Source organism: Amblyraja radiata, chromosome 8 (genome assembly GCF_010909765.2).
Source record: "Amblyraja radiata isolate CabotCenter1 chromosome 8, sAmbRad1.1.pri, whole genome shotgun sequence".
Lineage (NCBI taxonomy): Eukaryota > Metazoa > Chordata > Chondrichthyes > Rajiformes > Rajidae > Amblyraja > Amblyraja radiata.
In genome coordinates, this window is record NC_045963.1 from 34,988,306 (window position 1) to 35,006,239 (window position 17,934).

The following is a 17,934-nucleotide window of genomic DNA, read 5'->3' on the forward strand; positions in this document are numbered from 1 at the left end:
TGACCACGGGTGCTGTCTGTACGGAGTTTGTACATTCTCCCCGAGACCTATGTGGGTTTTCTCCAGGTGCTCCAGGTTCCCCCGACATTTCAAAGTCATGTAGTTTGTAGGTTAATTGGCTTCGGTAAATTTTAAATTGTCCCTAGAGGAATTGTCCCATATTCCTGAAGACCAGGAATATGGAGAGGAAAAATAGGAAGAAAGGAAGCAAGCTAGGCTTTGACCTGCCACTACTTCTCTTCTAGTTTTCTCTCTTCCCCCACCACCACTCTCAGTCTGAAGAAGGGTCCTGACCGGAAATGTCACCTATTCATGTTCTGCATAGACACTGCTTGACCTGCTGAGTTACTCCAGCACTTTGTCTTTTAATGCTTTCTCCAAATGTAATAATATCCCAACTCATATCCTATGCCTTGGCCAATAAGTTCAAGGAGACAAAGCAATTGTCTTGTCATTATTTATAGATAGATTGCCATACACTCTATGTCTGTCTTAAAAATGCTCAGTAGCATCTTTACATTTATAAAGTATTTTTGCAGTGCGAAATACTGTACAGGGAGAAGTGGAATTGTAACACTGAACAGTACCTGGAGTGGGAGAGGTGATCGAGCTAATGATAGGGATGTCGGTCAGTGGATGGTGTTAGAGAAGAAACACGCATGAGTTATATTCAGAATTCTGTTTTATTTTATTTTATCCGTCTAATATTCACTCAAAGTGGTACAAAAGCAACTTTAGGCCAAGAGAACAAAATCACAAAATAATAAGTAAAAAAAATATATATATTTCCTAAAAATTCAGCTTTCCGTTCACAATATCTCATATCAAAAGTGAGTCTAAGTTGATACATGTACACAGGAGGAGGGCACAAAGAGGGAATCACGAACCTTGGTCATTTTTCACTCTATGGTCATCACCGATCCTTGTGACTCCTCATTCCATTACTTGTACTGCAGCGCCCCCACCTGAATCGCTCTTGTTTATTCCTTGGATCATTTTCAATTCATTTTCACCACTGATAATTCCAGGATATGCAGAATTGTATCATCTGGCAGGAATTGCTTTAGAATATTTTTTTTTTAAAGACAGGCCTCCATACTATATAGACTTGAAGACATTATTTTTGATTATTTTACTTTTGTCTATTTATTTGTCTGTGTTTTATACTGAACTTTTTTGTTGTTTACTGTGGGTTTTACAGAGTTACATGTTCACTTGTGCTGCTGCGTTAGAATTTCATTGTTCTGTGTCGGGACATATGACAATAAAACTCTCTTGTTATGCTTCTAACATTCAATGGTTCAATGTTTAACAAGGTACAATGAAATACATTTTTTGCATATAGATCAGTGAGATTATTGCCCTGCGTAAAGGCAATCCCCAATTAAGTAGCCCACGCATTGAAACAGCACACATAGTCCATATGCTATAGTCACCAGATTTTGGTGCCTTTTTCCACAGTCTAAGCTGCACAGTCCAGCCATCGCCTCATGGCAACTCATCACATCATGGCAGCAACCATTCATCGTGACCAGTCTAGGCAGGTGTGATTCAACATTTTTGAAGTATCTTTTAAGGTCATAAGGAATAGGAGTAGAATTAGGTCATTCGGCCCATCATCTACTCTGCATTCAATCATGCCTGATCTGATCTATCTCTTCCTCCTAACCCCATTCTCCTGCCTTCTCCCCATACCCTCTGATACCTGTAATAATCAAGAATCTATCTATCTCTGCCTTAAAAATATCCACTGACGGCCTCCATAGCCTTCTGTGCATATAGAAAAGGATCACGAAACTAAAGCAGGAACATAGAATTTATCCCTCATCTTCTCACCACAAAAATGCATAACGGTGGAAATATTATGCATTTTTGTGATGAGTAAATGAGAAAGATATTGTTCAATTCAAAACATTGACCAGTGCCAAATGGCTATCGGCAATGGAAATAATTTGAAGATTGAAGTTATGAAGTTTAATTTTCAGATGAATTGCCCTTCAATTTCTTATTAAATCTTGCCCCTCTCACCTTACACCTATGCCCTCTACTTCTTGATTTCCCTAGCTTGGAACAAGACTCAATGCATTTGTCCCAACTATACCACTAATGATTTTATGTATGATTCTATAAGATCACCCCTCATCCTTCTGCACTCCAAGGAATAAAGTCACAGGCTGCTCAACCTCTCACTATAGCTCATTTCATCAAATCCGTACAATACCTCGGAAATCTTCTCTGCACACACTTTCCAGCTTAATTCAATTCAATTCAATTCAATTCAATTTATTGTCATTTGGACCCCTTGAGGTCCAAACGAAATGCCGTTTCTGCAGCCATACATTACAAACAAATAGACCCAAGACACAACATAATTTACATAAACATCCATCACATTGCTGTGATGGAAGGCCAAAAAAACTTCTCTCTCCACTGCACTTTCCCCCCCGATGTCAGAGTCAAAGTCAAAGCCCCCGGCGGGCGATGGCGATTGTCCCGTGGCCATTAAAGCCACGTCGGGTGATGCAAGGTCGCGCACCGGGTCTTGGTGTTAGAGCCCCTGGCGTGCGCTCGCAGAGACCCGCCGCCATTTCAAGCCGCGCGGGGCGGTGCTGTAAGGCCCCGCTCAGGTGCTCTTCAACCCCGCAACTCGGGCGGGAGAAGTCGCCGCTGCGGAAGCCCCGAAAAGCGGTCTCCCTCCAGGGCCCCGCGGGCTCCCGGTGCCGCTGTCCGCCAAACCCGCAGTTGCAGCCACCGAATCTCCGGGGGTCGGGTCGCAGCAGCGTCCACCACAGCTCCACCCGCTCCGGACTCGGCCAGCTCCGCGACGGTGAGGTGAGTAGTCGGCACCACAGCCCCCGGTCTTCCTGTTGGAGGCCGCTCCTCGTTGCAGCCCCAACGACAACGGAGACCCGACAAAGAAAAGGTCAGGTCTCCCGTGCAGGGAGAGATTTAAAAGTTACCCCCTCCCCCCCACACCACCCCCACCCCCCCACACACATACCCCAACAAAAAATAACAAAAACTACATAAAAACATAGACATAAAATAATAAAAACGCAGACGGGCTGCAGAGGCCGCTGCTGACGAGAGTCGCGCCGCCTACCGGATCTACCGGATGCCTAATGGCATCTTTCCTGTAACAGGACAACCAAACCTGAACACAGTACTCCAAGTGCAGCTTCACCCTAGTCCTGTACGACTGCAACATAATATCTCAACATCTGTACTCAATGCCCTTACAGCCGAAGGGCTAAAAATCTTTCTTGTCACCCTGTTCGACTGTGAATCTACTTTCAGGGAATTATGTACTTGTATTCCAAGATTCATCTGTTCTACAACACTCCCCAGGGTACTACCATTTACTGTGGAAGTTCTACCCTGGCTTGACATGCCAAATTTCAGCACCTCGCACTTATCTGAATTAAACGCCATCTGCCATTCCTCAGCCCACTTTTCCACCTGATCAAGACCCTGCTGTAATTCTTGATCACTGTCTACAATACCACCAATATTAGTGTTGTCTGCATATTTACTAACAATGCTCTGCACATTCTCATCCAAATCATTAAAATAGATGACAGACAGCAATGGGCCCAGCACCAAATCTTGAGGCATACCACTTCTCACAGGCCTCCAGTCTGGAAAACATCCTTCCACCAACATCTTCTGCTTCCATCAAGTCAATCAGGTATCCAGTTAGCTAGCTCTCCCTGGATCCCATGCAATCTAGCCTTCCAAAGTAACCTACCTTGTGGAACCTTAGTGATGGTTTTGATAACCTTATCGAAAGCCCCAAATTACAACAAATAAACATAAACAATTCAGTAATTGAAGGTGACAAAGTGGGATTCTGCTTTGTTTGGGAATTTCAGAGAATTCCACAATTTCTCCTTGGTGAAGAACTGTAGATTTGCACAACTTTCTATTGTGACTAAACATTCAATTCTATCTGACCTGTGAGTGTTTACTGCATGATGGCTTTAATTCGGCCGTTCAGCTTCTGCAATACTTTGCTTCTGTTTCAACATATGTTTTTCTGGATTGTGGTCAGATTGGCAGAGAAACTGAAGAAATCTCAATTTGGTCTCGATCTGACCCGCTGATTTCCTCCATCACTGTGTTTTGCTTAAGATTCCAGCCTCCGCAGTACCTTGTGTTTCCCTGCTAAAGTTACGTGCTTCGACTTGAAAGAATGCTGCTTAAACGATCTGGAAGGGAACAGCAACCTAATTCAGTAGCGGAGCTGAAATCATACACCATTTCGGATTAGAGATTATTATGGGCCCGCTCAGTTGACATAAGAATGGTGAGCTAAGGAAAAAAATATCGAATTGACCTACTCCGGTTGTTCGCTGAGTGCAGTGATCTCTGATAGCTTTCAAACCACTGCTGCAAGTGCAAGGTTTGGCGCAGCTCTGGGGCACCGCAGGTCCTGCACCCTAGCTGCACCCTAGCTGCTCCCTGAACTTCTCCCTGTTCCGGGGAAACCGGGCATGCAGGAATCAGCGGGGAGCAAGGACATACTTAAGGACATGCTGGCTCCTCCTCTTCCTTTCTTCTTCCCGCCCCCCCCCCACCCTACATCAGTCTGAAGAAGTGTTTCAGCCCGAAACGTTGCCTATTTCCTTCGCTCTATAGATGCTGCCTCACCCGCTGAGTTTCTCCAGCACTTTTGTCTACCTTCGATTTTCCAGCATCTGCAGTTCTTTCTTGAACATTCTCTCCTGTACGTCTCATTGTCACTGCCACTGAATCAATCCACTGTGCAGAAAAACCTTTGTTGCGATGCTATGATGCGTGCACTAGTAATAGCAATGTTACAAAATTTGGAGATTTTTAAATTAGCATCTTGTTCCCTATTGCTTTTCCATTGACTTAACACAAAAGCTGTGATCGAGGACAGTCAAAAGCCCACAACTTTCTTAAAAAACAAGAGAGCTGAATGAAATTTTCAGTTATTGTAGATTGAAGCATTCTGAAACAAATATAAAACATCTTACTTGGATGACCTGAAATTAAAGCATATAATTAGTTAATTACCTAATTGTAGCTAATTACAAAATTGACCGTTGTGACGTAAATAGTAATAAACACCCAGACTGCCTTGAAATTCAAAAATGTGATATTCTCAAGATCAGAACTTTAATATTATTGTATTATATGCTGTAAATCCGTAACAGATAGGTAAATAAATTACAATTTCTAGCAATAGACCAAGTCTTTATGGAGAAGATCAGTTGCTAGCTGGTACATTGGCATATCATAATCAGTAGCATCATCATACTCCTTAGATTGTAACCAATAAGCAACTCTGTACACCTTGTTTTTCCTCAACTTTTCAATTTTGGCATTGTAAACTACAAGTTTTTGCTCTTCAAACCACACATGACATGCCTTTCTGCCCACTACTTTCCCATTAACAATGTCCTGTAGATTCCATTTCTTAAGAAAATTATAATTTTTAAAAATAGCAGGATCTGCAAGAGCAAGAGAAAGAAACTTCTGAAGAATCTGAGGAAGAAGGACTTATTTCTACCATGGAAGAGCAAATACAAGAACAAGAACAAACTTTAAGACGGGCTATGGCAAAAGACTTTGGAGAAATTCTGACTGAAAAGCTTGGAAAGCTAGAAACAAAACTTGATGTTGGGAATAAAGAAATTTGCGGAAAAATTGACATTCTACAAGTTCGCATCGAAGAGGTAAACACTGTTTTGAAAGGAGAAATTAAACGGGTCGAAGAAGATATTAGCAAAAAGTTGGAACCCATTATCCTTACCTCAAAAGAACAAAACTACGCTATCAGAGAACTCGAAGCTACTACTACGGACATCTCTGACACAATGCAAAGACTGAAGGAAGATCTAGACCGTGTTTCTGGGCAACTGGCCAGAATGACCGACAAATGCCTAGATCTTGAAGTTCAGTCCAGACGTCAAAACTTAAGAATTGTTTGAGTGAAGGAAGGGAAGGAAAGTGGAAAAGATTCTCGGGTCTTCACTGCCAACTTACTTCAACAGGTATTTAATCTGCCTGAGAGACCTAAAATTGATCAGGCACATCGAGTCCAGAGAGCCCGATCAGGTGCTTGAGCCCCACCAAGACAAATTATTCTTAAACTACACGACCTATCAGTTCTTGAAGATATAATGAAGAAAGTTGCAAGCGCAGGAACCCTAATTTTTGAAGGAGAAAATATAAGAAATCTTTAGAGACTATCCAGCAGAGGTGGTCAAAAAGCGATCACTTTTCACCAAGACGCGTGTTATTCTCAGAGACATCCCAGGTTTAAGATATGGAATAATGTATCCAGCCAAATTAAGGGTCACATATGGAGGATCGGAGCGTTTCTTTATCGACCCAGAAGATGCATTTAAAGACGCGCAAGATTTTTAAAAGGACTTAAAGGGATAAGTAGATAAGTAATATTTGGCATAGCTCTGTATGATTAGCAGGGCTATGACCTACTGAACTTTCACTGAACCTGTTTGTTAAATCGTGTGTTTAACTTACACATTTCATATGTATTTATAAGGGGTAGACTGATATTATCTGTTTTATTTAAAAAAAAATATATATATATATATATAAACCTGCATATAAGATGGCCGACAGGTTCACAGGCAATTAAGTCTAGACATACTTATCAGAGATAGATTGGAATGTAAGTGGGGAGACTGTCCAAGGTCCCCGTGTTCACGAGGAGAGTGTTCATGATCTTTGAACTACTCAGCATTGAAAACAATTTAAACGTATGGTAATGATATAATACACTAACAAATTATATAATTAAAGTTATGATTATCACATAAAATATAACAAACGTACTAAACAGTTTATTTTAACCTATTACCTAATACTAACCCGTTTATTTTAATCTAATACCTAATAATTATGAGATTTACTAATTCTAGGTAACGGTCAATGTATCGGTTTATATTTAAAATATGGTTAATATCTATCCGATTGGGGGGGTCGGAATTTTCAGCAATTACCAGGTCAGAGCGAAAGGGAATATGTTAGAAAGTTGGTTGAGGAGGGGTAAGGGAATCAATAGTTAGGGGGGTAGGGAGCAGAGGAAGGAGATGTGAGATGGGGAAACAGTAGGTTATTATAGGTTGGACTTAGTGTGGACTATCGGGGGAACTCGAGTGGGGAAAGACAGTTAGCGAGGAGAGCAAGTCGCAGGGTGGCTCTAGCAGAGGAAGAGGGGTCAAGCAGGTGTAGATGGGTACTGCTAAGTGGTAGTATGAGGTAAGGAGGTTTAGAAGAGTTCTCGTTCTGCCGGTGAGACAGCTGGAGGTTCTAATTAACCCCTTCAAGCCTGACGGTTTTTAACTGGTTATGTATTTAACATACAAATATCAATAAGCAAGACTTTTTCATTTAAATAGGGTATTTAAATAGTAAATACCCACTTAGAGGCAAGCTATAAGAAGAAATGTAACTCTCTTAGAGGAAATGATTTACAGTCTGCTTTCTGTTTTCTCTATTTACATAATATCTTGTTTAGTACGTTTTTTTTGTTGCAATATTATTCTGCAAGGGGCGGAGCTAAATGTAATTAACATCCACGGAAGCTCACACGAAATATCCCACCAGGGGGTGGGCTGCACGCACAGTGTCTTTAAACGTGTTTAAATTTGTATTAGTTACGTTATTTAGCACTTTTTTCGCTTATTCAAGGCACTTTTTCTTGTGATATACCTGCAGGGTTTTGCAATTGGGATCACCCACCCACCAATCAGAAGGTTGATTTTATATATTGTGTTGCCCCATCTGAAACAAGGGAAACCATGTAAGCTCTAATGCAAGACGACCCTCTGAAGAAAACTGGAGGAAATTTGTAGTTGGAATATTAGGGGCGTTAATGAGCCAATTAAAAGGGGTAAGGTTCTTGCCCAATTAAAATCGATTAATGCTGATATAATATTTTTACAGGAGACGCACCTCAAAGATCGAGCTCCTATCAGGCTGAAGGCTAACTGGATTGGTCAAATATATCACTCCTCTTTTCTCTCCAAAACCAGAGGTGCTGCAATTATAATTCGTAAGGGTATACCATTTAAACATAAAACCACCATAGCAGATAAAGATGGTAGGTACGTCATAGTATCTGGGGAGATATATTCTACCCCACTTACTATGGTGAATATCTACGCTCCCAACTTTGATAATCCACAATTTTTTAACAACATTTTTAATATAATCTCAGATTCCACCCAGCAAAACCTGATAATCGGGGGAGATTTCAACTGTGTTTTGGATCAATATTTGGATAAATCATCACAATAAAAGAGATATAACACAAAATCAAAATCCAGCGAACTTTTAAACACGTATATAAAGAATACAAATATAACATACGTATGAGGATTGCAAATTCATCCGGAAGAGAATATTCCTTTTATTCATCCGTATATAAAACTTATACACGTATTGACTATTTTCTGGTGGACACATAATTAATACCTTTTACAACTAATCCCAAATATCATAATAGTATTATTTCCGATCATTCCCTGCTAACCTTCTCCCTAAAACTAGAAGGAATGTACAATAAAAAATCGTTCTGGAGGTTTAATCCCCAAATACTAACTAACCCAGCTTGCGGTGAATATTTAAAACAACAGATGGAATTCCTTTTTGAGACCAATGATACTCCAGGTATTTCGGCTTCGTTATTATGGGAACCTTTTAAGGCCTTTATTAGAGGCTCTATCATTTCATATCAAGCATATCAAAACAAAATGAATAGGATGGAACAATTGCAATTAGAAGAACAGATCAGACAGCTGGATTCAGAAAATGCGACAGATCCGTCTATGGATAAACATAATAAGAGCAGTATTAAAATTCAAGCTAAATCGAATTCTCTCTGCAAGAGTTATCAGGCTATTTCAAATTATTAAACAGGAAAACTTTGAATTCGGTGACAAACCGCATAAACTTCTAGCACGTCAGTTGAGAAAAGTGGAAAAGGATCATACTATTCAAAAAATCAGATCAGAAAAAGGTGAACTGTTCACACTTCCAAAAGTAATAACGAAAAATTTGCCAAATTCTATCAAAATTTATATACATCCAAAACATCAACAGAAACGAGAAAAATTACAAAATTACAAACTTCCGCCCCTTTAAAATTGCAACAGAAAAATTTAAGTATTTGGGTATCCAAATTACTAGAAAATGCAAATCATTATTTAATGCTAATTTTATGCCGTTATTAAATAAACTGAACACGTTGATTAAATTCTGGAAAACAGTCCCGTAGTCATTAATAGGCAGAATAAATGCTATTAAATGATTTTTTTTACCACAAATATTATACCTATTTCAATCTATACCATTAAACAGTATATACCAAAAAAGCAGGAGGGAGATTGTCCAGTCGCCAAAAGGAGATGATTTTTTAAATATTCTGTATCATCTTTCACCCATACCTGAAACTTTGAGTTTTCATGATACTATGTCACCACATGAATCCAAGAAATCAATAAATGGGGACCAACTCATTAAGAATTGGTCTTGTTTGTCTATTAGGAGGAGTCTCATTTCTTGCAAATGTGCTGTGTCCAGCATATTACTGATCCACATTTTAAATGTTGGTATATTAGCATTTTTCCAAAATTTAAGTATGTTTTTTTGCTGTTATTAACCCATAATTGAAAAATGAGTTTTGGTGTGTATTTAAATTGTTCCCATCTCCACTTACTCCAAATATAATCATTTCAATATTAGGTTCCATTTTTGTCTTAAATAGCTTTGAGAATATATCAAATATGTCACACCAAAATTTATAAAGTTTTGTACAAGAGACAAATGAGTGTGTAATATTGGCATTTTGAGAAAGACATTTATCACAAATGGAAGAAATATTTGGATAAAATTTATTCAACCTAGTTTTGGAATAATATAATCTATGTAATAAATTATGTCTAGCGTTGATCGAACCTTTATGTATATGTATCAAATATTTTTCCCATGTTTCTTTTGAGATTTTTGTCATTAATTCTTTTTCCCAGTCTTCTCTAATTGCCTCTGTTGATGGTAATTCTTTGTTTAAAATACTGTTATACAAGTATGATATTAATTTTTTTGACTCCGCCTTGATATTCATTACTTCTTCCAGTGGATCTAAAATTATACTTTGTAATCTTGGTATATATTTCTTCATAAAATCCCATACCTGTAGGTATTTAAAATATTGATTGTTATTCAATTTAAATTTTGATTTTAGTTGTTGGAATGATAATAGATTTCCCAATTCATACAAGTCACCTACCTTTTTAATTCCCACTTTTTCCCATTGTTTATATGTTTTATCCATACTAGATGGTTTAAATACTGGGTTATTCACTATTGGTGTTAGCACTGATAAGTTTCTTAATTTTAAAGTTAATTTTATTTGTTTCCAGATTCGTATTGTATTTTGTATAATTGGATTCTTCTTATATAACATATTATTCAGCTTTATTGGGGAAAAGATGATCGCTCCTAAATCGTATGGGATGCAATCCTCTTTCTCCATTCTACTCCATTCCAACTGTTGAGCAGAACTATCCAACCAATAAATTATATTCTTAATATGTACTGCCCAATAATAGTATAGAAAATTAGGTAGTGCAACTCCCCCCACCTCTTTGGGTTTGCACAAGTGATTTCTTTTAATTCTATGTGCTTTATAATCCCAAATAAAATTAGAAATATTCGAGTCTAATTTAAAAAAAAAGTGTTTTGGTATATATATTGGTATAGATTGGAATAATCCTTTTTTTCACTTTTTCTTTATCTGTTTTTCACTCACGTTCCTAGTCTATCTTTCACCTTTCATAACCTCTTTTTCTCTCTCTTTTCTTACTTCTCTCTTTAAAAAAAAAAGGAAGTTGTACAGAGATTGTAATATGTTAACATAATTTGTGTGCCAATGTATTGTACTTACTTCTAATAAAAAATTAAAAAAAACTTACAAACTTCCATGATATTTTTTTTTTTTAATTAAAAAAATATATACCAAAAAATGTCTTCAAAAAACTAGACTCTAATATTACCAACTTTATTTGGGACTATAGATCACATAGAATTCAAAGAAAATACCTGTGTAAACCCAAAGACGCTGGGGGATTTTCACTTCCGAACTTTTTGTATTATTATTGGGCAGTGCATATTAAGAATATAATTTATTGGTTGGACAGTTCTTCCCAACAGACAGAATGGATAAGAATGGAGAAAGAGGATTATTCTCCTTGTAATATAGGAGCGATCCCCTTCTCCCCGATAAAACTGAACAACACAATATATAAGAATAACCCAATTATCCATAATACAATAAGAATTTGGAAACAAATAAAATTAACTTTAAAATTAAGAAACCTATCAGTGTTAACGCCAATAGTGAATAATCCTTCATTTAAACCATCTCTTATCGATAAAACGTATAACCAATGGGAAAGAATGGGAATTAAAAGGATCGGCGATATGTATGAAATGGGAAATCTGTTATCATTCCAACAATTACAATTAAAATTTAAGTTGAAAAATAAACAATATTTTAAATATCTTCAGATCTGCGATTTCATGAAGAAATATATACAAAGACATCAAACTATAATTTTAGACCCACTGGAAGAAGCAATGAATATTAAGGCTGATTCACAGAAATTAATATCATATTTATATAATAGTATTTTAAATATAGAACTACCATCGACAGAGGCACTTAGAGAAGATTGGGAAAGAGAATTAATGATAAAAATCACGAAAGAAACATGGGAAAAGTATTTGATATATATACACAAATGTTCGATCAATGTAAGACATAACTTAATTCAATTTAAAATTTTACATAGATTATATTATTCAAAAACTAGACTGAATAACTGTTATCCAAATACTTCTCCTATTTGTGATAAATGTTTATCTCAAAATGCCACTATAACACACTCTTTTGTTTCCTGCATAAAACTTCATAAATTCTGGAGCGATATCTTTGAAATATTTACAAAATTATTCAAGATAAAAATGGAGCCTAACACTGAAATGATTATACTTGGAGTAACGGGAGACGGGAACAAATTGAACACATTTCAAAATTCATTTTTTAATTATGGGTTAATAATGCAAAAAAACTTATACTTAAATTTTGGAAAAATACACCCATACCAACGCTTAAAATGTGGATTTTAAACATGTTGGACACGGCATCTTGAAGAAATGCGATTCCTCCTAATAGATAAACCAGACCAATTCTTAACTAGTTGGTCTCCATTTATCGACTTCTTGGAAGCATGGTGCAACAAAATCGTAAAAACCAATTGTTTCAGGACTGGGTGAAGGATGGTCAAGAATATAAATACCTATCTCCTATAATCTCCTACTTTCTACTCTTTCTCTTTCTCTCTCCTTTTTATTTCTCTTTTTTTCTCACTTTCTCTCTTTCCTCCCTTTTCCTTTTCACACACCATACATCACACATTTTTCTATTTTTTATTATCTATTCTCTCTTTCTCTCTTTTATTATTTTTTAAAAAATGAAGCTGTACATAAAATGTAACATGCCAATATATATTAGGCACCTTGGTGCCACATTACTGTACTTACTTCTAAATTTAATTTAAAAAAAAAAAATTACAAACTTCCATGATAACTGTAATCTTCCAACATGTGGCGGATCGTGATGAATTAGGAGCACAGATTACAATTAAAGAAATGGAAGAGACTATCAATTCATTGAAGAATGGCAAAACACCAGGCCCAGATGGGTTTAGTAATGAATTGTATAAAAAAATTTATGAGGTAATCTCCCCGCGTTTACATAACCTTTATATACATGTATTTAAAGAACAGACGCTACCCCAAACCTTAGCCAAATCAACTATCACACTGATACCCAAAAAAGATAAAGATCTGGAAGACCCGGGATCATACAGAGCAATTGCCCTGTTAAATACAGATCAGAAAATATTAGCTAAAACCTTGGCAAGAAGATTAAGTAAATACGTTAATAAATTAATAGATTCTGATCAAACTGGGTTTATACCCAAGAGACACTCGCTTAACAATTTGAGACGCCTGTTTGATATAATGTACTCACACAGAACGATAAAGGAAGACTTCATTAGGTGCAGAAAAAGCATTTGATCAAGTAGAATGGAAATATCTTTTTACAGTATTGCAAAAATTCCAGTTGGGAGAAAATTTTATTTCATGGATAAAATTGCTATATGACAGACTACTGATTAATCATGTACTCTCACCTACATTTCAGCTATCCAGGGGCAATAGACAGGGTTGTGCATTATCACCTCTGTTATTTGCCCTCGCGATTGAACCTTTGGCGGAAAGTATAAGAGTACATCCGAATATTCATGACTATAACACTAAATATTCCAATAATAAAATATCATTATACGCAGATGATGTATTACTTTATATCACCAATTCCCAAGTTAGCATTCCAAGTATACTAAATCTTATAGAGGAATTCGGTTCCTTTTCAGGATATAGAATAAATTGGAAGAAAAGTGAAATCATGTCAATAAAACCTCAAGAGCCGACACACCTCATAAAATTCCCTTTTAGAATTGCTACGGAAAAATTTAAATATCTTGGAGTTCACGTAACTAGAAAATACACTTCTCTATTCCAAGCAAATTTTCCTCCCTTAATTACAAAACTAAATGCCCTTACTCAATTTTGGAAAACGCTTCCGATGTCTCTCATAGGCAGAATAAATGCCATAAAGATGATCTTCCTTCCACAAATCCTGTACTTATTTCAATCAATACCGATTTATCTTTCTAAATTTTTATTTTTTTTTACTCTCTGATTTGGGATTATAACCTTATTTGGGATTATAAAACACATAGAATCCATAAATGACATCTATGTAAATCCAAATAAATTGGTGGATTGGTTTTCCTCAATTTTTAATACAATTATTGGGCAACGAATCTTAAAAATGTAATCTATTGGCTGGACAACACATGCCACCAGGTAAAATGGTTAATAATGGAGAGAGAGGATTGTTCGCCTTTTAATATAAGCGCGATTCTTCGCTCTCCAATAAATTTGAAGAAAACACAATATGAGAAAAATCCGATTATCCACAGTACCCTACTGCAGTTGTACAGGGTCTTGGTGAGACCACACCTGGAGTATTGCGTACAGTTTTGGTCTCCTAATCTGAGGAAAGACATTCTTGCCATAGAGGGAGTACAGAGAAGGTTCACCAGACTGATTCCTGGGATGTCAGGACTTTCATATGAAGAATGACTGGATAGACTCGGCTTGTACTCGCTAGAATTTAGAAGATTGATGCAGGTGCAGGAAGATTGTTCCCAATGTTGTGGAAGTCCAGAACAAGGGGTCACAGTTTAAGGATAAGGGGGAAATCTTTTAGGACCGAGATGAGAAAAACATTTTTCACACAGAGAGTGGTGAATCTCTGGCATTCCCTGCCACAGAAGGTAGTTGAGGCCAGTTCATTGGTTATATTTAAGAGGGAGTTAAATGTGGCCCTTGTGGCTAAAGGGTATGGAGAGAAGGCAGGTGTAGGATACTGAGTTGGATGATCAACCATGATTATATTGAATGGCGGTGCAGGCTCGAAGGGCCGAATGGCCTACTCCTGCACCTATTTTCTATGTTTCTATGTTTCTATGAATCTGGAAACAAATAAAGTCAACCCTCAAACTGAGAAATTTATCTCTTCTCTCACCAATTGCCAACAACCCTTCGTTCAAGCCGTCTATTTTAGACAAAATGTTCACACATTGGGAAAGATTAGGAATTAAAAAACTGGGATGTCTTTATGAGATGGGAACTCTTCTCTCATTTCAAGAATTACAGTCGAAATATCATCTGAAAGGTAGCCAATATCTTAGATACCTTCAAATACGAGACTATCTGAAATCATATATCCAAGACTATCAATCTATGTTGCCAGACATACTAGACGAATGTATGAATAGAAACTCGGACTCAAACAAGTTAACATCATATCTGTATAACACCCTTTTAAATATATAAACCCCATCATCAGAAGTAATTAGAAGAGCTTGGGAAGATGAGCTTGGCCTAAAAATTTTAAAAGACAGATGGGCGGAAAACCTTCTATATATACACAACTGTTCGCTTAACGTTAGGCATTCGTTAATTCAATTTAAAATACTGCACAGACTGTATTATTCAAAGTCTAAACTGAATAAGATCTTTCCAAATGTACCTCCTATTTGCGATAAATGTCTTCTTCAGGAAGCAACTATAACCCATTCCTTTGCCTCTTGTATAAAGTCACATAATTTCTGGAGAGGAATTTTTCAAATTTTTTTCAAAAACACTGAAAATAAAATTGGATCCCGACATGGAACTGATCACTCTAGGTACGTCAGAAACCTGTTCTGGCCTATCACTATTTCAAAGACGTCTCCTTAATTATGGCCTGATAACGGCGAAAAAAACGAACTTAAATTTGGAAACATACATCAGTCCCTACTCTTAAGATGTGGATTATAAACATGTCCGAGACACTACATCTTGAAAATATTTGGCTTGTCTTGGCAGAAAAAACAGATCATTTTTCCAAGACATGGACACCATTCGTTGATTTATTACAAGGATAGTATGGCGCAACACATCTTGGATTTAAATTTAATTACGGGTTGGGTGAGGTGGGTGGGGAGGGATGAGAGGCAGGTATACCACCACTTTTATCTCTATTTTTCTTTTTGTCCCTTTATTTTTTTCTATTCCTCGCTTCTATCTTTCTTTTATTCACTCTTTGGCTACACTACTTTGGTAGTCTAGGGGTTCTATCTTTGCACATCTCACTTTTTATTTTTCTTGATTTTTCTCCTTTCTTTTCTTCTAATTCAAAGCTAAAAAGTTAAAATTGAAGCTGTACAATAACTGTATAATTTTATATGCCGTTGGTTCTATTTTTGTACATTTACTTCTAATAAATAAAAATATATTTTTTAAATAGCCTATATTTCCAAATAACAAACTAATCCCATTCACACAAGAATTCACAATATAACATGATTTTTAAATCTCACTGTCATGAATTTATATCCCAGATGGAAGGAATTTAATATTGAATTCCCATAAATTAATCTAGAAATCCACCCAAAATATAATCAAAATATAGTTTTTTGCACAATACATGTGACTCAAACTGTTGTGAATATTTAGTTTTAAAATAACGATCGTGGAGAGAGAGAATAAGACAAAATATAGTCAATTTAGACAGCTTATATCCAAAAAAAACTGGGCATTTTAATCACCTTGCTTCTGGAACGCGATCGATTGGAACGTTGCAGTGAAGAAAGCGAAGGATATGTTAGCATTCATAGCAAAAGGATTTGTGTATAGGAGCAGGGAGGTTCTACTGCAGTTGTACAGGGTCTTGGTGAGACCACACCTAGTTCCGTCTTCACTAAGGAAGACATAAATAATCTGCCGGAAATAGCAGGGGACCGCGGGTCAAAGGAGTTGGAGGAATTGAGTGAAATCCAGGTCAGTCGGGAAGTGGTGTTGGGTAAATTGAATGGATTAAAGGCCGATAAATCCCCAGGGCCAGATAGGCTGAATCCCAGAGTACTTAAGGAAGTAGCTCCAGAAATAGTGGATGCATTAGTAATAATCTTTCAAAACTCTTTAGATTCTGGAGTAGTTCCTGAGGATTGGCGGGTAGCAAACGTAACCCCACTTTTTAAGAAGGGAGGGAGAGAGAAAACAGGGAATTACAGACCAGTTAGTCTAACATCGGTAGTGGGGAAACTGCTAGAGTCAGTTATTAAAGATGGGATAGCAGCACATTTGGAAAGTGGTGAAATCATTGGACAAAGTCAGCATGGATTTATGAAAGGTAAATCATGTCTGACGAATCTTATAGAATTTTTTGAGGATGTAACTAGTAGCGTGGATAGAGGAGAACCAGTGGATGTGGTGTATCTAGACTTCCAGAAGGCTTTCGACAAGGTCCCACATAAGAGATTAGTATACAAACTTAAAGCACACAGCATTTGGGGTTCAGTATTGATGTGGATAGAGAACTGGCTGGCAAACAGGAAGCAAAGAGTAGGAGTAAACAGGTCCTTTTCACAATGGCGGGCAGAGACTAGTGGGGTACCGCAAGGCTCAGTGCTGGGACCCCAGCTATTTACAATATATATTAATGATTTGGACGAGGGAATTGAATGCAACATCTTCAAGTTTGCGGATGACACAAAGCTGGGGGGCAGTGTTAGCTGTGAAGAGGATGTAAGGAGGCTGCAAGTTGACTTGGATAGGTTGGGTAACTTGTTTACTCCTACTCTTTGCTTCCTGTCTGCCAGCCAGTTCTCTATCCACATCAATACTGAACCCCCAATACCATGTGCTTTAAGTTTGCATACTTATCTCTTATGTGGGACCTTGTCGAAAGCCTTCTGAAAGTCCAGATATAACACATCCACTGGTTCTCCCTTATCCACTCTACTAGTTACATCCTCGAAAATTTTTCATAAACCCATGCTGACTTTGTCCAATTATTTCACCACTTTCCAAATGTGCTGCTATCCCATCTTTAATAACTGACTAGCATTTTCCCCACTACCGATGTTAGACCAACTGGTCTGTAATTCCCCGTTTTCTCTCTCCCTCCCTTTTTAAAAAGTGGGGTTACATTAGCTACCCTCCAATCCTCAGGAACTACTCCAGAATATAAAGAGTTTTGAAAAATTATCACTAATGCATCCACTATTTCTGGGGCTACTCTGGGATGCAGCCTATCTGGCCCTGGGGATTTATCGGCCTTTAATCCATTCAATTTACCTAACACCATTTCCTGACTAACCTGGATTTCACTAAGTTCCTCCATCTCATTTGACCCCCGGTCCCATGCTATTTACCCCTTGAATTTGAATTTGGTGGCCTTGCACCCTACTTGAA